At 37.2% G+C, this 24,976-nt stretch overlaps 1 protein-coding gene across 2 annotated transcripts in view; it reads right to left on the bottom strand.

Annotated features, from left to right (window-relative positions):
• Window positions 1-24,976, bottom strand: part of LOC115220506 (sine oculis-binding protein homolog A-like) — a 151,079-nt gene that overhangs the window by 105,045 nt on the left and 21,058 nt on the right. The gene's annotated exons all lie outside the window — the stretch shown is intronic.

Raw genomic sequence — 24,976 nt, 5'->3', positions numbered from 1 at the left:
ACCACCTCGTCCCAGGTTTTCCTGGGTCTACCTCTTCCACGGGTTCCCTCAACTGCTACGGATTGGCACTTTCTCACACACCTATCTTCATCCATTCTCGCCACATGACCATACCAGCGCAATCGTCTCTCTTGCACAACTAATATATATATATATATATATATATATATATCATGTATTAATACCGTGTGTGTAATGTATGTTATATATCAATGGTGTGTGAATATACAAATGTCTTGATTATATAAGAACAAAGAATTATAAATAAGGGATTAATAATCCAAGCAAAATACTTCTTAAGCTCTCTGTTGATACAAATAGACTGGGATGACAAAAGAGTCATGTGATTGGTGTTGAACCCTAGGTAATCAAAAGGTGAGACCCCAATGTGAAGTCCATCAGTAGTTGACTTTGTAAATCCATGATTGTATTACCAAGTTAATGTGGTATGTTTTCACAGAGTGATATATAAGAAAAGGATATAAATAGTAGTGGGCTTTATACCTTTATTTGTGCATTGTAGACTTACAGCTGTTTCTGATATGCCTTTAAGGTGCATTCATTGTAGACTTACAGCTGTTTCTGATATGCCTTTAAGGTGCATTCATACTTTAGTTTACTCAATCAATTGAAAATGAATGTACAAAGCCCATGTTTTTTGTTTTCTTCTTAGGTGTGTGTGGGTGTATATATATCATCATCATCATTTAACACCCGTTGTCCATGATATATATATATATATATGTGTGTGTGAGGATATTATAACACTTATATATACAGGGGGTCTAATGCTCTTAGCTTAGACTTTTTTGGGGGGCAACCAGATCGAAACACCTCAAGTGTAACTGTCTGAAATGGTCGTGACTCCTGGTACTTGACTGATGAAAGAAAGCCAAGAATGACCTGTCTTTTTTGCCTGTCCTTCTAATTGTTGTTTTTCTTGTCCGCCTTTGTGTCGTCTACCTGTCCAAACATTTTAATGCCCTCTATTACATTTTTGTTCTATATATATATATATATATATACTATTTTAGTGGTTTTAAGCAACCATTGCTTCTTTTATGTTATATTATTATAGTATATTCTCTAATTAATTTTGTTACAGTAATGCAATGCTATTTATTGTTTCCTATTTGGAAATAGATTATTTTATTTGACTTTTTAAGTAAGGGTGTATATAATGATTAAAACGTCACTTATAACTTAAGTCTTATCATTATATGCAAATCCAAACTACAGTATATAACGCCATAGAGAAATATACTTTATGGAATGCTAACGAATATTAGCGTCATGTATGTATAATATTATCTTTGTGTTCATTTAACTGCTATAAGAAAATACAATTTAATGATTACAGAAAGGCATATTTATACACAGTTGAAGAACGTAAAGAGAAAACATTTTCTTAATTAGTTTTATTATATAAATATAACATTTTGTATTATGTACATGTGAAAGAAAAGATAATTTTCGTCGTGTAGAAGTACAACTAAATATCTCACTAGCTAATTCATAAATCTAACTAAAGAAGTAATTACAACAATTCAAAATAGACTTGTTGGATTTTCCTTGGACATGGTATGAAAATCACCAATGTCTCAAAGGAGTAAGTGTCGTGGAGTTTAGTTACATCCAACAAACACTAAAGTTTTTCCCCAAATCCAGGGTTTTTATAACTGCTCAACTTGACTTTAAAGAATTGAAATCATATACATATATTCTTTAAGTAACTTTTAGTATCCTTATATGAGCTGTTATATTAACCAATGGAAAAACAACAATCATATTTCTTCAGCAATATGTCATTATGTCATATTGCCAGCTAACGCAAATTGGCGCGTTATTTTAAAATGGCTACTTGCTACACTATATAACATATTGTTAATAATATTAGGAAATCAATATTAGAAAATTCTTCAGAAAGATATATACATGTGTAGAATAATTGTTGTATTAAAAATATAAATATATGTAAATATGTATAAGTATAAATATATAATAATAATAAATACGACAGTTTAAAAGTTTCGAATTAAGTTTTTAAAGCATCTTACGATCGTTTTGCCGAAGTGCTGTCCCTATAATGAAATCCTATATTGATAAGCATTTATAGACAACACTTCTGCTCCTCAGAGATATAAAATGTGAAATTTGTATAATTTATCGAATGGTAGTTTTTTTTTAAATATGAAGCAATATGGGAAAATGGTGTTTGTTTGAAATATAAATTAAAAATTACCACTTTGAATTACCACTTTACCTTATTTTCTCCTTTACTATACTTCTATGTTACCTTAATATGGATCTTAAGTAAACAAGAGCCCTTCATCCACTTCCACTTCTTTCTTTTTAATTCCTCCTCCCCTTCCCCCATAAATGACAGCATTAATTTTCTCGTATAAATTTTACAAACACAATTTCCTTAAGCTAAACTTTCTTCATCTGTTTATGATTTTTTAATTAAAAAATACCAAGTATTATTTTTAAAGGTTAGATTTGAATTATTTTAGGTAACATTTTCTCATTGGACATTTCTCTAACTAACTTGCCCTATGCTACATATATGGAGATTTAATTAGCAAATCTATGCTAATCTATAGAGAGAGTGTTATCAATATCTCTATATTTATATCATCCCCAAACCGTTCATCTGTTACTAGTGATTTAATAATTGACATGACTCCCATCACTATCACGCATAGTTAGGAACAGATAAACATAAAACTCCTCATAGATCCAACTTCTCTGTTCTTTTTCTAAGTTTTTTTTTCTCTGCACTGCTAAGTACTATGACAATTTGCAAATTCAACAATGAGTTTATATCTATTTACAAAACAACTGTATGCATGAGTAAACTACTTACAACTTTTTCACACCTTATCTCCTCCAGTTTTGACAAATATGAATAGATTTGTAGAACTTCATTCCATAAATTAATCGTATACTTAATATCTATCTATCTACACACACACACACACACACATATATATATAGGGAGAGTTCATGAAAAAACAAGAAGAAGACAAGTGGTGTAGAAAACAAACAGATGTATTAGTTTAATGCACGGGAAGTGAAAAAGTCTTTAACATTTCGAGCCTATGCTCTTCCACAGAAAGGAACACAGTCAGAAACAAGGAGAGAAAAAAAAAAGGAGAAAACACACACACACACATATATATATATAAATATATAAAGGAACACAGAAAGAAACAAGGAGAGAAAAAAAATGTGTGTAGTGGCTACCGATCAATCATGGCAAATGCTGGACAGAAGGGTGTATATATATATATATATATATATATATATAACTGAGTAGACAAATGAAAGAAGGGCACTGAACACATTTACTGGGTGTTACATGTATAGATCAAAACAGCTTGATTCAGACTCCTTGGTACTCTGAGTTTCAAGCATGTGGCTAGTTTTCAGCCATTGGGGTCTGAATGAGAGTTCAGACTCCAATGGCTGAAGACTAGCCACATACTTGAAACTCAGAGTACCAAGGAGTCTGAGTCAAGCTGTTTTGATCTATATATACTGATATTATATTTTATTTATCAATAGTTACAGAAAGATTCCTAGTGAAGTGAGATAAAATTCATCTCGGTTTATTGGGGTCTGAAGAAGAAGGATATCTAGCTGTGATAGTAATAGCATCTGCAGGGTGTGAATCTATGCCACAACAGAATGGATTAATATAAAGGGATTTATATTTGTAAATCCAGTTACAACAAAAGAGGACAGTGCACCAGCATGGCCTGTCCCAATAGTTTAGCAAAATAAAGAATGAAACACTGAAAAACAAAAAAGAAATCTAATACATCAATAAGATTTAAAGTTTAACAAGGACTTTATAAATCATCCTACACGTATATGAGTCACATATACAGAAGTACACACACACACACACACACAGAGTTGTCAAAAGGAAATCTCCAGAACATTCTCCACATTCCATGTTGGAAACTTCACTTGAAATACCTGAAATAATTGAAATCTTTCAACTTGGCATTTCTCAACTTCACTTCAATATGAAATAACAAATGTGCACACACACAGCATATACTTGTACACACACACACACACACACACACACAAAACACACACACATAGAGGTATGGCTGTGTGGTTGAGAAGTTTGCCTTCCAACCACATGCATTCAGGTTCAGTCCCACTGTGTGACATCTTGTGCAAAAGTGTCTTCTACTATAGACCCAGATCAAATAAAGACTTCTGATGGAATTTGGTAGAAAGGAAACTTGATGGAAGCCCACTGTGTGTGTATATATATGTGAAATAGATTAGAATAAAAAATGAAAAAGCAAAACTTTTGGTGCCACTCAAAACAAACATTTCATTTAGATGGAGAATCTAAACAGAGTCTCTCACGGCTGTTTGTAGAAAAAGCCAAACATGTGAATTATGATACTGAGTAAGGATTCCATAAGCTGAGTATTCCGTCATCAGAGAGAGAGTAGTCAAAAGAATATTAAAATGAAGAAATATCTCTAATCGAGGATATTATTGTATACCAGTTTATTAAAAATGAAGGCAGGATGAGAGGAAAATAGATGTGCGTTACACAGTTCCATGCTCAAATAAAAAATAAAGTTATAAGTATATATACGTATTTGTCAGTCAAAGCATCTGAGATAAGTGCCATGTTTTTGAGGAGATAGGACAGGATTTGAACTCAGAACATAGAGAGTTGGAACAAATAACACAAGGTATTCTATCCAACATTCCAATGACTCCACCGATTTCACACACACACACACACACACACACACACACACACACACACACACACACACACACAGAGTCAGATGGGATTCACTGATATAGATTTTCTACACCTGGATGCTCTTCCTCTCCCCAACCCTCACCAGGTAAGGTTTCCAGGTAAGGTAATATTTTCCCAAGGTTCAGACACATGTTCACAAATAAACCGCATCACTTGTATGGCAATCATACTTGTTTGCAATTAGCACATGATGTCAAAGCATGGAAACAGAAAGACAGAGACACACAGAAATCTTTCTTTCCCAAAATGATTTCATGTCAATCTTTTTTATTTTTTATTTTGAGAAATCTTTTATATCATTAATAATTCTTAATTAAAAAAATAAATCTTCAAAATATAGGAAATGCATCAAGAATTCTTTCTAAAAACATATATATATATATATATATATATATAATATATAAATGTATGTATATGCATAATATATATGTACGATGTGTGAATAAGAATTACATATAAATAATATTGTATAGAGAAAAGTAAAAGATGCAATTAAAAGATATAAAATAATATATATATATATATATATAGTAAAATCATACATATAAATCCTTAAAATCCTTAAAAATGTTTTAGCCCGAAGGCCGCGGCCATGCTGTAAAAAAGGCTGGAGTTCAATTATATCGAACAGGCTGCCAGCCGACGACTATTCACAGGCGCGATCCCACTACTGCTCGACATGGGGCCTTTTGCCTGCTGTGTTTCCGCCCTGGGCCGAAGCAACCCTCCTTAGACAACCTGGTCCTGATGAGCTCCCTCTCCAGCACCATATTGATGCCGACTACCAGGACTCCCATCCTCAAACCGGTCAACCAACCAAGCCTCTGAGTAGCTGGATTACAGGAGCACGCCACAACTCCCAGCACATAAAAAAAAAGATATATACATATTTACAGAGATTTTGTAGGATGGTCGTTGACTTCCAGAGTTCATCTGCCCTTTGACGGGTCTTATTTTTCATCCTGTAGGGTGTCCAACAACACTCTCCTCACCAAGCAAGCCTGGTGGGATTGCCAGTTTAGTCGACGACGACCCGACCATGCGACAGGTTGTACTGGATTACATGTTACCAGTAGCACTCAAGAGCAACCTGACATGTTAAGATCCACAAAGGGCAGAACTTATCTGCAGGTACTGGTGGTCCAAATCAGAGGTGCAATCTATGTGGGTATCTTTTCAGGATATTGTCTGGTTTAAAAAGCCACATCAGACGCCATGATGGTGTTAAGGTGTAGGTACAGGAGGTGGTCAAACTCTGTATAAGGAGTAGACAACCACCATGTATATGTGTGTGTGTGTGTGTGTATATATATATATATATATATATATACAGTGGGTGGAAATAAATATTCGTACATGTCAAAATTCTTCATTTATTTAATTTCTAATGAACATAAATGGGATATACCAATACTATATTTGCATACACATGCATAAACTAAGAATATGCAAAAGAAACTAATAAATTATAGTAACTAAGGAATTTATAAACAATCATAACTATTTAGGGGTGAAAAAAGTATTCGTACAGAATAAGTTTATGATTTTCTATGCCACAAAATACTATTAAAATACTATTTTTTTACTAGAACTTTCTCGTTTGTTCCAATAATCTTATCAGTTGTGTCAAAACGCTAGCTTCTTCATTCAGCATTGAGACAACATAAAGTAGTATCGTAATAATGGCGAAAAGTAAAGAACTCACAAATTCAGTGAAAAACTTAATTATTGAACAGTGGAAAAGAGGTAAAAGTTACAGGAAAATATCAGAGACCCTTTGTATTCCATTTTCTACCATATCTTCATTTATTCAAAGATATAAAGAATCAGGAACTGTTGAAAACAGAATAAGATCCGGTGCATCACGCAAGATTTTCCCTAGATCTTTAAGAAAAATGAAGTGAAGAATCGAAAAAAACGCAATGATCACCAGAAAGGAGTTGCAAGAAGATTTGTTAGCTTCGGGGATTAGTGTTACACTACAAACAATCAGCAATGAACTTCATAGGAATGAACTGTCACACTCTCCTAGAAAAACTTCGCTGTTGACTAAAAGGCATAGAGATGCCCATTTAAAATTTGTTAATGAACATAAAGATAAATCTGATACATTCTGGGAAAATGTTCTATGGACAGACAAGTCAAAAATTGAATTGTTTGGAAGAAATTCACGTAGCCATGTTTGGAGGAAAGATGGTACTGCCTATTCGCCGAAAAACACAATTCCTACCATAAAGTTTGGAGGTGGCAACATCATGGTGTGGGGGTGTTTCTCTGCAAATGGTACTGGCAAGTTACATGTGATAGATGGTAGAATGAATGCAGAGATGTACCAAAATATTTTGAACAATAATTTATGGGACTCTGTAGAAAAGCTCCAGCTTTATGAATGGTGGATTTTACAACAGGATAACGACCCTAAGCACACGGCGAAGTCTACCAAAAAAATAGATTGTCGATCACAATATAAAATTATTAGAATGGCCAAGCCAGTCACCTGACTTGAACCCCATTGAAAATTTGTGGCGTTATTTGAAAAGTAAAATTCATTCAAGAGCCCCAACGTGCATTACAGATTTGAAGAAAATTTGACAAGAAGAATGGGAAAAAATTCCTAAAGAAACATGCGAGTCATTGATTAAGAACTACAAGAAGAGATTGGTTGAAGTGGAACTGAATAATGGTTATGCTACGAAGTATTAAATCAGAATTATCAGTTATTTATGTTCTGTACGAATACTTTTTTCACCCCTAAATATTTATAATTGAATATAAATTCCTTAGTTACTATAATTTATTACTTTCTTTTGCATATTCTTAGTTTATGCACGTGTATGCAAACATAGTATTGGTATATCCCACTTATGTTCATTAGAAATTAAATAAATGAAGAATTTTGACATGTACGAATATTTATCCCCCTCCTATATGTATATATATATTATATATACACATACACACACATATATATATACATACATACACACACATACATATATACATACATACATACATGCATATATACATACATATATATATATATATATATATATATATATATACATACATATGCATATATGGGTACGGAACGTCACCAACATTAAACAACATGAAATACAGAAACAAATGAGTTGAATACGGAAACAACGAGAGAAACAAATGGAAAACCGGACAAGTAATGTAAAGAACAACCCTTGTCAGTTGTCCATCTACTCCTCAACGGCATGCATCCATTCCAAGTAAGTTTATCTTAATCTATATATAATGTATGTATGTATGTATATGTGTGTGTGTGTAAATATATATGTGTGTATATATATATATATATTATATATATATATATATATGTATTCGAATATATATACACATGCATACATATACACACACACACATACACAGATGGGATTCTAATTGCCCTCACCCTAACATGTATAAATACAGATATTACATAAACACAATCATAAACACATTCATGTAAGGCACACAATACTCGCTCTCACACATATAGACATGCTTTTGTATTATCAATTCACATCTGTTTTTCTATACCTACATATAGACTAGCAGTATATATACTTATATATAGACTAGCAGTATCGCCCGGCGTTGCTCAGGTTTGTTTCGACCCGCTGGAATTGGAATTTTTGAAAAGTAAAAATTTTGCATTATGTAGCTTGTTATTCTCTTCAAGTGAAAATTTTTCTGGTTGAAATACACCGAAAAGTGGCGACACAGCAGTGAAAAAAATCGTAAAAAATAGGGATTTTCATAGAAAAAAGCACCTTTTTGATGTAAATAATTTTTGGTGTTAACATGGTCCGATTTGAATTTTATCTCCTACAGAAGGAAGAGCAACCCTTCTTCTATCATACTCTCAATTTTGGTCAACTTGCACCGCAGGGTCTCGGAGGAGATAGTGTTAGTTGAAGGCTACCAAACCTGCCGCACACAGACAACTTCAGCTTTACATAGAGAGAGATAACACACACACATTAATACACATACATACACACATGTATGTATGTATGGATGTATGTATGTATATATGTACATCTGTCCACTTCTTGCCATATTTTAATCCTTCACTTCCTGCATGCACACATACACACACACACTTTCTTAGCTTACAATTTCTTTCTTTCAACAATTGACAACTGAAGTACGCTCGCTAATGAATACTACCAAAAGTTAGCGACAGTAGCAGAATGTGTGATGTTGAATAAGAATTGCAGAAAGAGGATATGATAGTTGTATACACTTGCAAAGAGAAAGTAGGAGAAAGTGTGGTAATAGCAGGAGTAAAGCATTTGAAATGAGAGAGGCAAATCGTAAAATATTGAGTTTTCTGGAATTTTTGCTTAATTGGGGGTGAAATTGAAAAAAATGTATATGCCATGACCCAATCAAATCTACTTCGAAAAATCATAGGTAAATTCCAATTGAAGAAATTCTATATTGTACAATTGTATTAAAAACAAACTATGTGAGAGGCAGAGAAAATCTGCCTTTTATCATAAGAGATTGATCAATTTGTGGATAGGTAAACAGCTAGATAGGCAGAGAGATATGCAGGAAACACACACACACACAGGGTGTTCAAAAAGTCTCTCTGCAGTAAGTGTTTAATTGCAAATTAAATATTTATAAAATGGTATAAGACTACAAAAGAATATATCAGACTTTACAAGACTTTAAAAAACGTTATAAGAGGTGTTGAAAGTGTTGTCCTTCATTTTCAATACATAAGTTGACTCTTCTACACATATTTTGAAATACATCTTGGGAGAGTCAGGATGACAAAATTCACTGCAGAGAGACTTTTTGAACACCCTGTATATATATATATATATATTGAGAGAGAGAGAGAGAGAGAGAGAGAGAGAGAGAGAGAGAGAGAGAGAGAGAGAGAGAGAGAGAGAGAGAGAGAGAGAGAGAGAGAGAGAGAGAGAGAGAGGAGACAGAGACAGAGAAAGAGGTAGATATAGATAAATGTATAAATGGATAAATAGCTCTCTGAATACAAAGGCAGTCAGGTAGACAGACAGACAAGAGACACACAGATTGAGAGAGAAAGAGAGGGTGTGATGGGGGTGGTGGGAACAGTGAAGTATGGAGGCAGAGAATGAGGAAGTAGTTAAAACAGCAAACCTGTTGACTGTCAATGGGAGATGGCACCAGTGCCACCGCCCAGGCATAATCAGCTGCTGTCTTCTTTCAAGTTGACACAAGAAAACAACAAGGAAGGAGAAAAAACAAAAACAAAACCCAGTGGTTATCAAAGGTGAGACAGACTGCAAGTGTCTGGATTCGGTACATGGTTCTCTCGTTTATCCACAGAACATAATGACTGCCAGAGATTTAACAGTTGGTGAAGATAAATGCGATGTAGTGGTGTTCATACCTTTACAACAACCATTGAACTTGTAGCAGTAGTGGGTCAGTACAGAGGTTTTCGGGTGACCTGAATGTTATTTGGGACCAGGTTAAGGGCTCCTGCAGGCTGAACAGGTTTTCTTAGAGACGGTTTAGTGCTAATTCTTGCTTCATTGAGATTCAGTCTCAGTCACACACCAAACACTAACACATTGATGAGGAGGAAGAAGAGAGATGAAAATAAAGACATTACGGCATCTTACACACACACACACGAATGTATGCATGGTTGTGCCAATGATAGACACATGCATGTTATATACACACACGCACACAGATATTACCAGCAAAACACATTTGCATATCCATTTCCTCACTTACACACAAACATGTACATTATATATATATATATATATATATATATATCACACCCACACATACACCGTGTATATTTATAACGGTAGTAATTATATCCACATACACACATGTATCTGTCTGCATACATGCACATACAATATATATTACCACCAGAATATATTTCTGCATATCTATTTCCTTACACACACAGCAGAGAACTTCACTCAATAGACAACATACCTGTTAGACCCACCGTGAGCCATGTTCTAAATGTGGCAACAGAATGTAGACAACAGAGGTGTGAAGACATAAGACAACACTATTTATAACACCCTGCATGCTCACACACACACGTGTGTGTATATATATATACATACATGCACATGCTTTGAAGGAAGGAATTATATTTACCTACCTACAATAACTCTATTCTATATAATAACATCCGAAGATACTGAAGTGGTTCTTACACAATTATTTTGTCATTTATTTTTTATTTGTTTCTTTTTTTGTTTTCTATTTATTTCCTGTTTGGTTTATTTTTGTGTTTCTTTTTCTTAGAATTTGTTACACTTTTATTTTGTTCTGTTTTGTTATTGTTTATTTATTTCATTTATATATAGTTTTTTTTTTATTTTGCCAAGAGAAGGATGTCTTTGAACTTGTGAAAACCAAGAAGAAAGGTCGTCTGTCTTTGTCTGTCTGTCTGGGTAGAGAGTTTGAATGAAATGTACTTTAGAGAAGCCAGAACATTGTGGGCCATTGATGGAACCTCTTCATGGTCGTTCGACCAGCTAAATATAGCAGCTGTATCTCAGTTAAATCACAATGTACAATTAGGTAACATTAAACAATGAGATGTTAGATATGCAGTGTTAGTAAAAGAGATGAATGGCGTGGTTGGAGTGCCTTTGATCATAAGTTTATTTAATCAAGACAGCCAGGCAGATAGATAAATACATACAGATAGATAAATACATACAGATAGATACACAAACAGACAGACTGGCAGGTAGATATGTCGGTAGATAGACAGATGGAGAGACAAATCAGATCAGATTAGAAACATATTACAGGCTTCTTTCAGTTTCTGCCAACCAATTCTACTCTCAGGCCAAAGGCCAGCCAGGGGCTTATCGAAGAAGTGCCAAGGTGCGATGGAGTGGGGAATCACAACATCAGGAAGTGAACCATATGAGGGTATGCTTGATTTTCTGTAGACAACATTTGCTGTAACTCAACAATTTTCTTTGGTTGTGAAATGTGGAGACAAATGAAGTAAGAAATGTCTTGAAAAACAGGAAGTGGTTGGTGAAAGAATATGGCATCAGTAAGTCTCATTCAACACATGCCAGCATAGAAAATGTGTAAGTAAAAATGATGAGGTGAGGGAGGGGGTGTATGTAGATGGCATGTAGCATGAGATAAGACCAAAAAAGGTAAAAAGCAGGCATGAGTAAAAGACCTAGTGAGTGATGAAGATGAACAGGTGGCTAGAGAAGATGCTAGACACAGGTAGACATAGGACAGAAAAAGCTAAGAAGCTTATTATTGTTTAGTGATGAAAGAGGCAGAGGTATGATGTATTCTGGATTGCAAAAGGAGTGGTGGTCAGTGAGAATCAAGATGTTGTTGGGGGAAATTGTAGACAGAAACACAATGGGAGTCCTTATTTTCAAATGAGAAGAAAGAAGCTCGCAACTAGGGGGTGAGTGGGGTGAGTGGGGTGAGTGGGTGGAGAATGTGTGGAAGAAAGAGGGATAACTCTGAGTAGACCCAACAAAGGGACAGCTGTTGAGGCTGATAGTTGCAGGGTTGAAAATGTGATTAGGGTTATGAAGGCAGGAAATGGTACCATACCATCAGGAATAATTGGAGATTTACATTATTTACATTTGACGGATATTTGTCCTCATCTTGTTTGTTATTAACACGTTTCAGGTGTCTTGGGGAAATTTCGAACCTGGGTTCTCATTCCCAAAGTATTTTTCGATATTATTAATATTATTATTATTATTATTATTATTCAGGTCACGGCCTGGAATCGAGCTTGGAATCTTGGGGCTGGTAGCCCGTGCACTTAACCACAAGATTCCAAGTTTGATTCCAGGTAGTGTACCTGAACAACAATAATAATAATAATAATAATAATAACAACAACAGCAGCAACAACAGCATCTAAAAATACCTTAAGAACGAGAGCCCAGGTTCGAAATATCCCCCAAGACACCTGATGAAGGCTGGAAGATATATCAGCCGAAACATTGTGTTAACAACAAACAAGATGAGGACAAATTTCCGTAAAATGTAAATAGTGTAAATAACTCCTCATCTTTTAAATATAGAACTGTAATTGAGGAGACATTGAGAAAATGCAGTGAAGTAGGGCTCAAGCTGGGTCCTTTGTATGGAGCTGTGCGATACCGACTGATTGGTGAAGCAGTTTCTGAAGAATCAGATAGAAGATGGCACTGGTACTCACGGGTAATATATATGGAAGATGGGTAAAGCAGCAGTGGGAGACCCAGGTGGATAGATGCTGTGAAAAAAAAGGGGGGGAATTCCAAAGAAAATATGGGCAGGATTGGCGGAAGCTGAACTCAGGATGTTAGACCTAACAAAGGAGATGACAGAGTGATGTGACAAGTGGAGAAAGATGCGGAGTTGTAGAGGATCGGTTAACATATAAAAGCCAGGAAAAATACAAGGAATAATGTGTGTGTGTGTGTATGTGTCAATTTATATGAAAGGTGGATGGCAAGTGAGTTGAGGAATTACATTTACATCAAAAGTATCAGATAATTACGCTGGAATGGATGGATGGCCATGTGACTGAATGGATGATACATACTGGGAGGATAATACCTGGTGGTGGTGGTGTGTGTGTGTGTGTGTGTTGCTGTGAGAGAGAGAGAGAGAGATAGAGAGAGAGGAGATCAAAGGATAAGGACAGATTGCTTAGGGTAGGTGGGTTGCAGAAGAAATTTTGCAATAACATGATGGCCCCTTTTTATGTAAGTTACAGCAACCACCACACATACATGCATAAGCATACATATGCATTACATATGCACGCACACACACAACCACATGCACAATTCTGTATACACACACACACCAAACCATTCCCCTCTCCCTACGTATACCCACAATGTGAACAAAAAGCAAAAGCTAAAATTAATGATGTTTTAATGAGGACTTTGGAAATATTTGAACAATTCTCCTCTAACTCTCCTCACCCAAGTCTTAGGTTCTTTCACCACCACCCCTACCTCTACCACTCCACTCCAACCCCCCTCACGAAATGTGGCACCTGGGGACCTGCTATACCTCCACCCTCCCCACCACCACACACTCCAGAGATCTGAAGGAATGTGAACCGACACTTCCACCCCCAACCTCTTCCTTCACCATTGGCATCAGCTGAACCAAACATGTGTGTGTGCCATTGTTTTATGTTTGTTTTCCATTCTAGGCCTGGGTTGTATGGGTCATTTCTGCCCTTGTTGATGGGCCCACATCTCACTTAGGAGTCCCATTTTTGGCTTGCTTTTCATGGCTGGAATGTCTTTCCTAACCCCAACCAACTGACACTGCATTTTGCCATGACACCAGCCCTGAAGAGATTATTACATCCTCATCCTTTGATTTCACATTCTCCTCCATCTATCCCTCCCCCTCTTTTTTTCACAGCAACACACCCACACACACCACCACCACCACCACCAGGTATTATCCTCCCAGTATGTATCATCCATTCAGTCACATGGCCATCCATCCATTCCAGCGTAATTATCTGATACTTTTGATGTAAATGTAATTCCTCAACTCACTTGCCATCCACCTTTCATATAAATTGACATTCTATGTATTTGTGTGTACACACACACACACACACACACACACACTCATTTTTAAAAAGGTGCACTCAACCCCAGCACATTACTGGGTACATTTTATTGTGGCACTGGGACTAGAGGTTATTTATTTCCTTATTGCCCACAGGGGGCTAAAACATAGAGGAAACAAACAAGGACAGACAATGGGTTTAAGTCGATTGCATCAACCCCAGTGCATAACTGGTACTTATTCAATCGATCCTGAAAGGATGAAAGGCCAAGTTGACCTCGGCAGAGTTTGAACTCAGAATGTAACGGTAGACAAAATACCTATTTCTATTTCTTTACAACCCACAAGGGGCTAAACACAGAGAGGACAAACAAGGACAGACAAACAGATTAAGTCGATTATATCAACCCCAGTGCGTAACTGGTACTTATTTAATCGACTCTGAAAGGATGAAGGGCAAAGTTGACCTCGGCGGAATTTGAACTCAGAACGTAACCGCAGACGAAATACCACTAAGCATTCCACCCAGTGTGCTAATGCTTCTGCCAGCTCACTGCCATATGTGATTATTATTATTATTATTATTAACTCTGTACTGTTAAAGTGGCAAACTAGTAGAATCATCTGCACGTCAGACAAAATGCTTCACAACATTTCTTCTGACTCTTTACGTTCTGTGTTCAAACCCAGCTGAAGTCAACTTTCATCTTTTCAGTGTGTGTGTGTGTGTGGGGGGGGGGGGGGCAATAAAATAAAGCGCTAATCATATACTGGGGTCGAGGTAATTGACTTTCTATTCTTCCCTCAAAATTGCTGGCTTTGTATGAAAATTAGAAAACCTTATCAACCATGTTGCACTGCCCTCAACTGAGATTTTGGAGTTATTTGTGTCACAATTAGGAGGGTAAGATCTTTTAATAATGTCCACTTAATTGTAAATATATTTAGCATGGACAGTGGTGGTGGGGGTTTGTGACAGGCATGGATGGCATGGAAGGAGAGGAGTCAATACAGATATGTTTATAATATAATCCTATCAATACCAGTAAACCAACAAACATTAATGTGGTCACTGAATCCAACAGAAATAGCAACCAAACCTCCACAAATCACACAGTGACCATTTGTAATGGTCAGCATGTTTACATTGACAGCAAAGTTTAATCTTATACTCCCGGATTTATTAGGACAGTAAAGTTTAACACTAATACCTCTATACTCCCACACTGAATATATTAAATCAGTGATACTCCCCTGTAAAAATGAAGTGAAGCAGAGAAAGAGAGAGAGAGAGAGAGAGAGAGAGAGAGAGAGAGAAGGGGAAAGAGAGAGAAGGGGAGAGAGAGAAGGAGAGAGTGAGAGAGATCTAGTGTAAGATAAATCACATCAAAAAGCTGTGAGTCAGTTGGAGGATGAGGAGGAGGAGGAATAGAAGGAATGCCTGTCGTAGAAAGAGAGACTGTAATCCATAGCTGTATGACATGTGATATTTTAGTAACCCACAACCGACGTCGTTGGCGGCAGATCCTGTTACAACAGCACTCTGTAGCTGGAATTAATTTAGCTTACAGCCATATCACATTAAAACATCAAACCTGCTGAATACTTCAGACACAGGAACCGACTGGTAACCAACTGGCACTACTACATAATGGCGCAATGGAAAATGGTTTCTGAGGTGTGTTGGTATTGTTGTTGTTGTCAGTGATGGTGGTGGTGGTGGGTGGGAGCAAGGGTTCAAAGATATAATGCAGGAACAGTTAGTATGGAGGCACAGGACTATGTGGCCATTAAATTGTATAAAAGTGGAATTAACAACTGGTATTGTAAAGCTGCTATTAAAACACCTGTTTATAAATATATATATATGTATATATATATATAAACAATTGTAGCATGGAAGGTGTTTATAAGCCATTCAAAAAAAAAAACACACAAAAACCGTTAGATTCACTTCAATATTTTAATTTTGTCAGTGATCAGGTTGCAGTCTCAAAGCGCCGAAAATATTTTGACAAATTAAATTTAAATGTTGAAGGGAATCTAAAGGTTTTTGTGTGTTTTTAAATGGCTTATGAACACCTTCTATGCTGCAATTGTTTTTGTTTCAGTACACAATCTCAGTACATCTCTGTAAATATATATATATATATTATATATATATATCATTAATATCATCATTGTTTAAAGTCCATCTTCCATGGGAGTGGGGAGAGAGAGACCTACACATATGTGTAACACAAGGGTCGTAAAGTATATTTTACCAAATGCAAACATTATCTGCTGCAGAATTCACTGGTTTGGGTGGATAGATTTGACAGAGTTTTGCCTCAGGTGATGTTGTTTAGGAGTGTTGTGAATAGCCCAGCCTAGAGTAACACTCAAAGTAGACAGCCAACTTTTGATATGATACTGAGGCACACACACATCTCAGGTTATCAAGTACTTCCAAGTCAATAAAGCTGCTGCTGATGGTGATTGTTGTCATCATCGTCTTCTTCTTCTTCCTCTTTTTCTTCTGCAGGGTGTGTATAGGGAGAATTCTTTTGCCTGGAGCTAAAATCTGTTGTATGAAGAAAGGGCTTCAAGATTATTAAGATTCATGAGGGCTCAAAACATCTTGTAGTTTGAATACAAAACTAAACATCAGAGACGAGGAACACATTGCCACCCATCTCTAACCATTGTTGCTCAATGCCACTGCTCTTGTACTGAACAACAGACCATATCAGACGTTATATTTAGGAAGCTTCCAAACCCTAATAAAGGATGAAATCCATTCAACTACATTGATGGTATTGGTAGCGGCATCTTCTTTAGGTGCCACGTCCAGAATGGAGGACATAAGCAATTATTTCCTGCCACAATTCTCTATTCTTTGTTTTCTGTAACAGTTCCACTTCCTGATATTTAATGCCTCTTTTCTTTGATCCAATTCATCAAGCTTCACATCAATATCATCCTTCTCCTTTCTCTGCTTCTTTTCCCTTTAATCTTTTTCCACTCCTTGCTAAATTCTCCTTGGGCCCTCTTTCCTCACCACATGACCAAGAAATCTGTTTCCTGGCCCTTATTTCACAAAACAGTTTCTCATTTACCACAGCCCAGGTCATCATGTCTTCATTAGACATTTTGTATGTCCATGCTATCCTCAATATTCTTCTTAAGAACTACATTTGTGCATGGCCCTCCACGCACCTTCCTACTTCTGATGTCTTTAGAGACCATAACATGCAGAGAGACATGCAAATTTGGCAGCACCAGTAAATGCAGTGGAACCAGAGCCATCCTGACAGAGAAGCACCTCATAAGGAGCCAATCTGAATAGGGTCCCACTGTTCCTAAGAGGGTCACAGGGGTAAGAATCCTCAGGCCTTTCCTCCTCCATGGGGTCCTATCAGAAGCAACCATCATTACACTTTTCTAAGAGATTTCCAAACATGACCAACCGAGGAGATGGATATCATCCAACCATCTCCTTCCTGCTCTATTCCTCAGTCTCCAGCCAGTTAGTTTGGCTTCGAGAATTCATCTAGCGATTCATTCCTGAGACATTCTAATCACATGTCCATGGGCTGTGATCTCTCAACCTGGAGAGACTTTCTGGTTTCTGAGCTACACACCCTATTATCTAGGTGGCTTAATTAGTAATGAAGGGGAGGGTGTTCTGTACATAAAATAGCTGGAGTAAGAAAAGGTTCAGACAGCTCTGTTAGAAAAAAAAAGTTTGGGGGTTCTTTCTTTTAGGGAAGGGTAGATTGTATGATGCTTGAGTATGAAGTACAACATTGAATGGTTGCCAAACATGGGAAGCAAATGCAAAGAATGTGTGAAGGCCAGAAAGAAATGGAAGCAAGCATGCCTTGCCAGATGTGAAATGCTAGTGATGGCACATGAATGACAGAGCACAAATAAACTGAGAGAAAAAAACTGAGGAATAAATTGGATCAGAAGAGAGAAACAACACGACTGGTTTGCATGTTCGTGCAGTGAGAGGAGGGTAACAGGCTGGAAGGAATGTGTGCGAGATGGGAACGAGTGATGAAAACTGATCAGGGGTTTGAGCCTTAAGAAAGGAGAGGATAAAGGATCCCAGCAAGCAATTTACAAAGTTATTTGACACATAAGGAAACAAAGGCTTAAGATATTACCAGAAACCAACCAGCTGATGGAGTAAGAAAATAATATTAGTAATAATAGTAGTAACGGCTGTGGTAGTAGTAGTGAAGGTAGTGGTAATGGCACTAGAGGTGGTAGTAGTAACATTAGTAGAGGTGGTTTTAGTTGTAGTAAAAGTTGTAGTCCTGGACAGAGCCACTCCATTCTGGTTCCAAGCACTGCAGTATATGCTTAACTGAACATTTACATATTATCAACCACTTCACATTAATAATGTAAAAACAAAACCAAAAGAAAACAAAAACAGAATTGATCTCCACTTTTAGACACAGACTGAAAATCTTGAGGTGGGTTCTTTTCAATTTGCTTTTTTTTAAAGCCTAATGACTCTGGCCAGCTTGTATATAGCTTCTTCCCAAGCCATTGCAGGTCTGCAAAGTCTAAATACCTGGACACCAACATGGAACCACAGAATGAATTTAATGATAGTTACTAAACACAACATTATGAAACACCTTTGTTAAAGGTGCTGTAGGCTAGGATTGAAACCAGAACAAAGTGGTTGTGAAATGAACTTCTTAATGACAGCTTTATGGAGCAATATATATGTACACACACATACACGTGTGTGCGTATATATATATATATATATATATATATATATATATATATATATATATATACACACACACATACACACACACACACATGAATATATATGTCTATTCACACGTGTGTGTAAATGTGAAGGGGAGAGAGAGAGAGAAAGGAATAAACAAAAAGACTGGAAAGGTGGGAAGAGATAGAGTGAAAAGAGAGAGAGAAAGAGAGACAGAAACACAAACACATGCATACAGACATATACGGACACACAGACAGACAAAAGATCTGGTTTAAAGCAGCATGTTGACAAAAGACAATGAAGAGGAATGGAAGATCAGTTTACATGGCCATTATTACAGCAGTGGTGGCCCAGGGTGGAGGGGTGAGGACTAACTTCTTGCAGGATCAATAACATAGTAAAAATGTGTGTGAGTAAGGATGGGGGATTGGGGAAGGGTGGGGGTAGTTATAAAGAAACCGAACCAGAGATCCTCCAATGTGGTGGCTGCCGTTGCTATACTATGTACATAATATCACATTTGTTTCTAAGACTATCATCGTCATCATAATCACCATAATCATTGTCAGAAGAAACAAATATCATTATTACTATTATTGTTGTTGTTGTTGTTTGAAGGTCAGTAGATTTGAGGGGGGGGGGGTCGGTGGTGGTGCCTGACGAAGTGCTTTCAGAGATCTGCTTACATCCCTTACATTCTGAGTTCAGTTCATGTCAAGTGGTCAAGTTAGCTCTTTATCCCTTTCGGGGCTACCACGATGAAATACCAGTCAAGCACAAGGGTGGATTTAAGCTACTGTCCCCTGCCCCCATCAATATTTGTAGCCTTGGATCCATGTTGCAAATTGCTGTCAACATCATCATCATCATTATTATTATTGAGAGAGAGAGAGAGCAGTGCATGCCATCAAAGTGATGCTGGGGTACAAATATACAGAGTCCAATATATCCATTATGCCTACCCATCTGATAAGGGTACACTAGGCACATGCATCACAACCATATGTGTGCAACATGGTGATCTCATATCAAGATAAACGGTGCTTGACTTTGCAGGTGAGGCATATTATTATTATTATTATTATTATTATTATTATTATTATTATTATTATTATTATTATTATTATTTTTACAAGGCAACAAGCTGGCAGAGTTGTTAGCAAATCAGGCTAAATTGCTGAATGGCATTTCTTTCGGCTTCACATTTTGAGTTCAAATTCTGCAGAGGTTGACTTTGCCTTTCATTCTTTCAGGGTCGAAAGTAAAGGCTAGTCAAGTACTAGGGTCAATGTAGCCAAGTTACCTCTTCCCCTCAAAATTGCTAGCCCTGTGTCAAAAATAAGAAAGGATTATTATTTTTACCATTATTATTATTTGAAGAGCATCCTTCAAAATTGTGATGAAATGGAGCTGTGCCAGCATCCATTGATGATGTCCCCACCATGGTGTCAGACATATTGTAAACAAAGATGGTTAGCATTAGACAGACCAAAGGTTTATGAAATCATCACAGGAGCATGCATCTACCAGACAAGTCAGAGTGTTTGTAGCTTAACCCCTGAAGAGCTAAGCGCACACCTCTGGCCAGAGGAACAAGCCAAGTTTAAAGATTGCCTCACAAGAATTAAAGAAATCCTCATGAATCTGGAACACCACATGACCATATTTCTTATGAGTGATTTCAACTTCCCCAATGTCAAATGGCCCGAAGGTCACATACTCGCAGGAATGAATCATTGCAAGCAAGTACAGCTGGAGTCCCTGCTCAACCTCACCAATGCCTTATTCATGGAGCAAGTTGTACTCAAACCAACTAGGGCAAATAACATTCTGGATCTCTGCTTCGCGAACAATATGGACATCATTCATGATGTGAAAGTGACACCAACATCAGTTTCGAATCACAACATAATAGAGCTGTCTATGTTTGGGCCAAAAGTAACCAGAGACATACAGCCTAAAGGAAGCACCCGAAATCTCTCCAATCTGAACTTCCACAAAGCAGATTGGAAATTGATCCAAAAAGAGATCCTCAGAGAGGACTGGCCAGAATGTCTCTCCACACCATACATTGACATGAAACTAGAATGTTTCATGTCTTCTGTGCAAGCCGTATGCCAGAAATATGTCCCAGAGCACAAGGCCAAAACAAATAGGAGCAAGATTCCAAGAGACAGGAAGATCCTCATGAGATGACGGACGAAGGTTGCAAATTGTCTCAACCAACATCCTAAAAGTAGCAAAACATCCCGCCTAAAAACAACACTGATGGAGATCGAAAAAAGGCTGCAACAATCCTATGTGAAGGAAAAAGCAGACAAAGAAGCCTGGGTTATAAAAAATATTAAATCAAACCCAAAGGCCTTCTTTCATTACGCGAAAGAAACAGTCTCAGTGCACTACAAGATAGGAGCCCTCCTACAAAAGGATGGCTCCCTCACAGACAATCCAACTAAGATCAGTGAGATGCTGAATGACCAGTTCAAAAGTGTCTTTACCACCCCGTTGGAACACAGACAAGTGAACGAACCAGTGGACTTCTTTGCCACCTCACCTACAACGAGCGAGGCAGTTACAATAGAATGTATTGACATTAGCGAAAAAGATGTCCTACTAGCCATAGATGAAGTGGACACAAACTCAGCTGCTGGTCCAGATGGTTTCCCAGCCATCCTCCTCAAAGCGTGTAAGCATGCCCTGGCAAAACCCCTCAAGATTCTCTTCCAGAGCTTTCTTGCGAATGGCAAACTGCCAAGCAAGCTGAAGGAGGGAATAATATGCCCAATACATAAAGGGGGAAGTAGAGCAGATGCCAAAAACTATAGGCCTATCTCTCTGACTTCACACATCAGCAAAGTCATGGAACGGATAGTCAGAAGGAAACTAATCGCATTCCTTGAGGAAAATAACTTGCTGAGTGATACCCAGCATGGTTTTTGACCAGGTAGGAGCTGCCTGACCCAGCTCTTACAACATTATGACTGGGTGTTGAGGCAGTTACTCAACAAATCAAATGTGGATGTAATCTACCTTGATTTTGCAAAAGCATTTGACAAGGTGGATCATGGTATGATATGCCACAAACTGTGTGACCTCGGCATAGCTGGATTACTTGGAGTGTGGTTACACGACTTCCTGAAAGATAGGAGTCAGGCAGCAGTGGTTAATGGAGCCACCTCTATGAACACACAAATAGTGAGCGGTGTTCCACAGGGCACTGTCTTGGGACCACTGCTTTTTATAGTGGCCCTCTCAGATATGCCCTCAAATGCCCGGATAGCCACTCTGGCCAGCTATGCAGACGATATGAAAGTCTCGCAGAAAATACAGAACCCCAGCAATGTTCCACACCTGCAGCAGGAGTTGGACTCAATCTACAGATGGGCTGAGGATAATAATATGCAGTTTAAAGCTGAAAAATTCCAGGCCCTGCGCTACCAGCATCCAAAACTGAATATTAAACTTACAGGATACACCGGTCCACAGGGAATTTCAATTCCAGAGTCTAAGTCTGTGAGGGACCTGGGTATCGACATGAGTGATGATACCTCTTTCCAAGTGCACATTACCAGGATGGCGACAAAGTGCAGATGACTGGCTGGGTGGATCCTAAGAACATTCAGAACCAGAGATAAGGAAACCATGATGGTCCTCTGGTGAACATTCATCCTCAGCCGCCTGGATTACTGCTCACAGCTATGGTCACCCACCAGTGTAAAATTAACAGCGGACCTTGAAGCAATCCAGAGAAGATTCACAGAGAAGATCGTCTCTTTGCAACAGCTACTGGGAAAGGTTGAAATTGCTAAGACTCTACTCCCTGGAGAGAAGATGGGAGAGGTATGCAGTAATATATGTCTGGAAGATCCTGGAAGAAATTGTGCCAAATTTTGGCATTGTAAGCTACACCAATGCTAGAAAGGGACGACACTGCATAGTGCCAAAGATCTCAGCAATGCCATCACACTTCAGGACCAGCTTCTGCAACAGCCTGGGTTTCAAGGGCCCACAGCTTTTTAATATTCTCCCAAAGAGTCTGAGGAACTTGCACAAAGTAGATGTAGTGGTTTTTAAATCAAAGCTGGACATCTTCCCGTCGAGAGTCCCAGATGAACCTACCTCACGGCAAGAGGTGCAAATGAGAGTAGCTATATCAAACTCTATTCTTCACCAAGTGCCACATATTAGACGAGGTTCTTCGCAATAACAGAGTAGCACAAAACGGCGGTGCATCAGCATGGCCGCAACTCTGAGCTGAAACTAGAAAATATATATATATATATATAATACACACACACATATATATATATATATATATAATATATATTATATATAATAATACACACACACACACACACACATATATATATATATAATACACACACAAATATATATATAATACACACACAAATATATATATATAATACACACACAAATATATATATATATATATATATATATATATAATATATATACTTTATTTTAAGCAGCAGAAAATTCAACAAAATCTGTTACTCTGAGTTTCTTGTTGCCGTTCATCAGCAACGAGATGAACGGCAACGAGAAACTCAGAGTAACAGATTTTGTTGAATTTTCTGCTGCTTAAAATAAAGCATATTACTCTACCACTGGTATTTGAGTACTCTTTTTTCCACCTTGTTTCACATTTATGTGTTTACTCCGGTATATATATATATTATAATACACACACAATATATATATATATATATATAATACACACACAATATATATATATATTATATATAATACACACAAACACAGACATATATATATGTATATTTATATATATATATATATATATATATATATATATATATATATTATATATATATATATGTATATATATATATGAAAAAACAAGTCAAAATAGAAAATGCTAAAATAATTTTATAGTGAACATTTCAGTACTGGTTTCGGTCATTTTGAGACCTTTCAACTGTAACGATTAAATAATTAAATTTAGAAAAATTAGAAGAAAAGTTTTTTTAAAAGGAATATTTCTATAGTAGTGTTCAGATATAAGTGGCATTCTGCCTTTCTCTGACTCCCTTGTTTGCACTTGTGTGTTCGAGGTCCTTGTGAGTTCTTGGTAGGGTAGAAGAGGAAGAAGGCTGATGGGAAAATCTGGGAGTGCCCTGATGGTCGTATTTTGAATGGTCAGTGGCGGCTAGCAGTAGCAGTTCAATTCAAGAGAATATTTCTATTGAAAGGCTTGTTTATGGAATTCGCATAGGTGTTATACTAAAAAACATTAGTGACAAAGTTAAGGGGTAGGAGGTGGAGAAGTAGAAGAAGAAGAAGATGACGATGTTGATGATGATGATGATGAAGAAGGAGAAGGAGAAGATGATGATATATATATACAATATATATATACAATATATATATATGTAATCGAGGTAGTCAGAGTAAGTGACAGAGTAATTAAAATTAGATTAGTTCTTCACCATAGGACAGCTACCATCATCTCGGCATATGCCCCTCAACCAGGGCTACCGGAAGGACAAAAAGACCAATTCTATGACACCCTATTGCGGACTACCTCATTGACAAATGACAGTGACCTTCTCTTCGTGGCAGGTGATTTCAATGGACATGTTGGACGACATGTCGGGGGCTTCCATGGCTTCCATGGAGGCTACGGTTTTGGCTCTCGAAATGAGGAAGGAACCAGGCTGCTGGAGTTCTGCGATGCAAATGACCTTATGGTCTGCAATACCCACTTCAGGAAACCCACCTCTCACCTAGTCACCTACCGTTCTGGCAGACACACCAGCCAGATTGACTACATCCTTGCCAGAAAAAGGGAAAGAGGGCTGATTATAAAT

Source organism: Octopus sinensis, linkage group LG16, assembly GCF_006345805.1.
Source record: "Octopus sinensis linkage group LG16, ASM634580v1, whole genome shotgun sequence".
Lineage (NCBI taxonomy): Eukaryota > Metazoa > Mollusca > Cephalopoda > Octopoda > Octopodidae > Octopus > Octopus sinensis.
The sequence above is the reverse complement of the archived record's forward strand: the minus strand, read 5'-3'. Positions and strand labels throughout refer to the sequence as shown.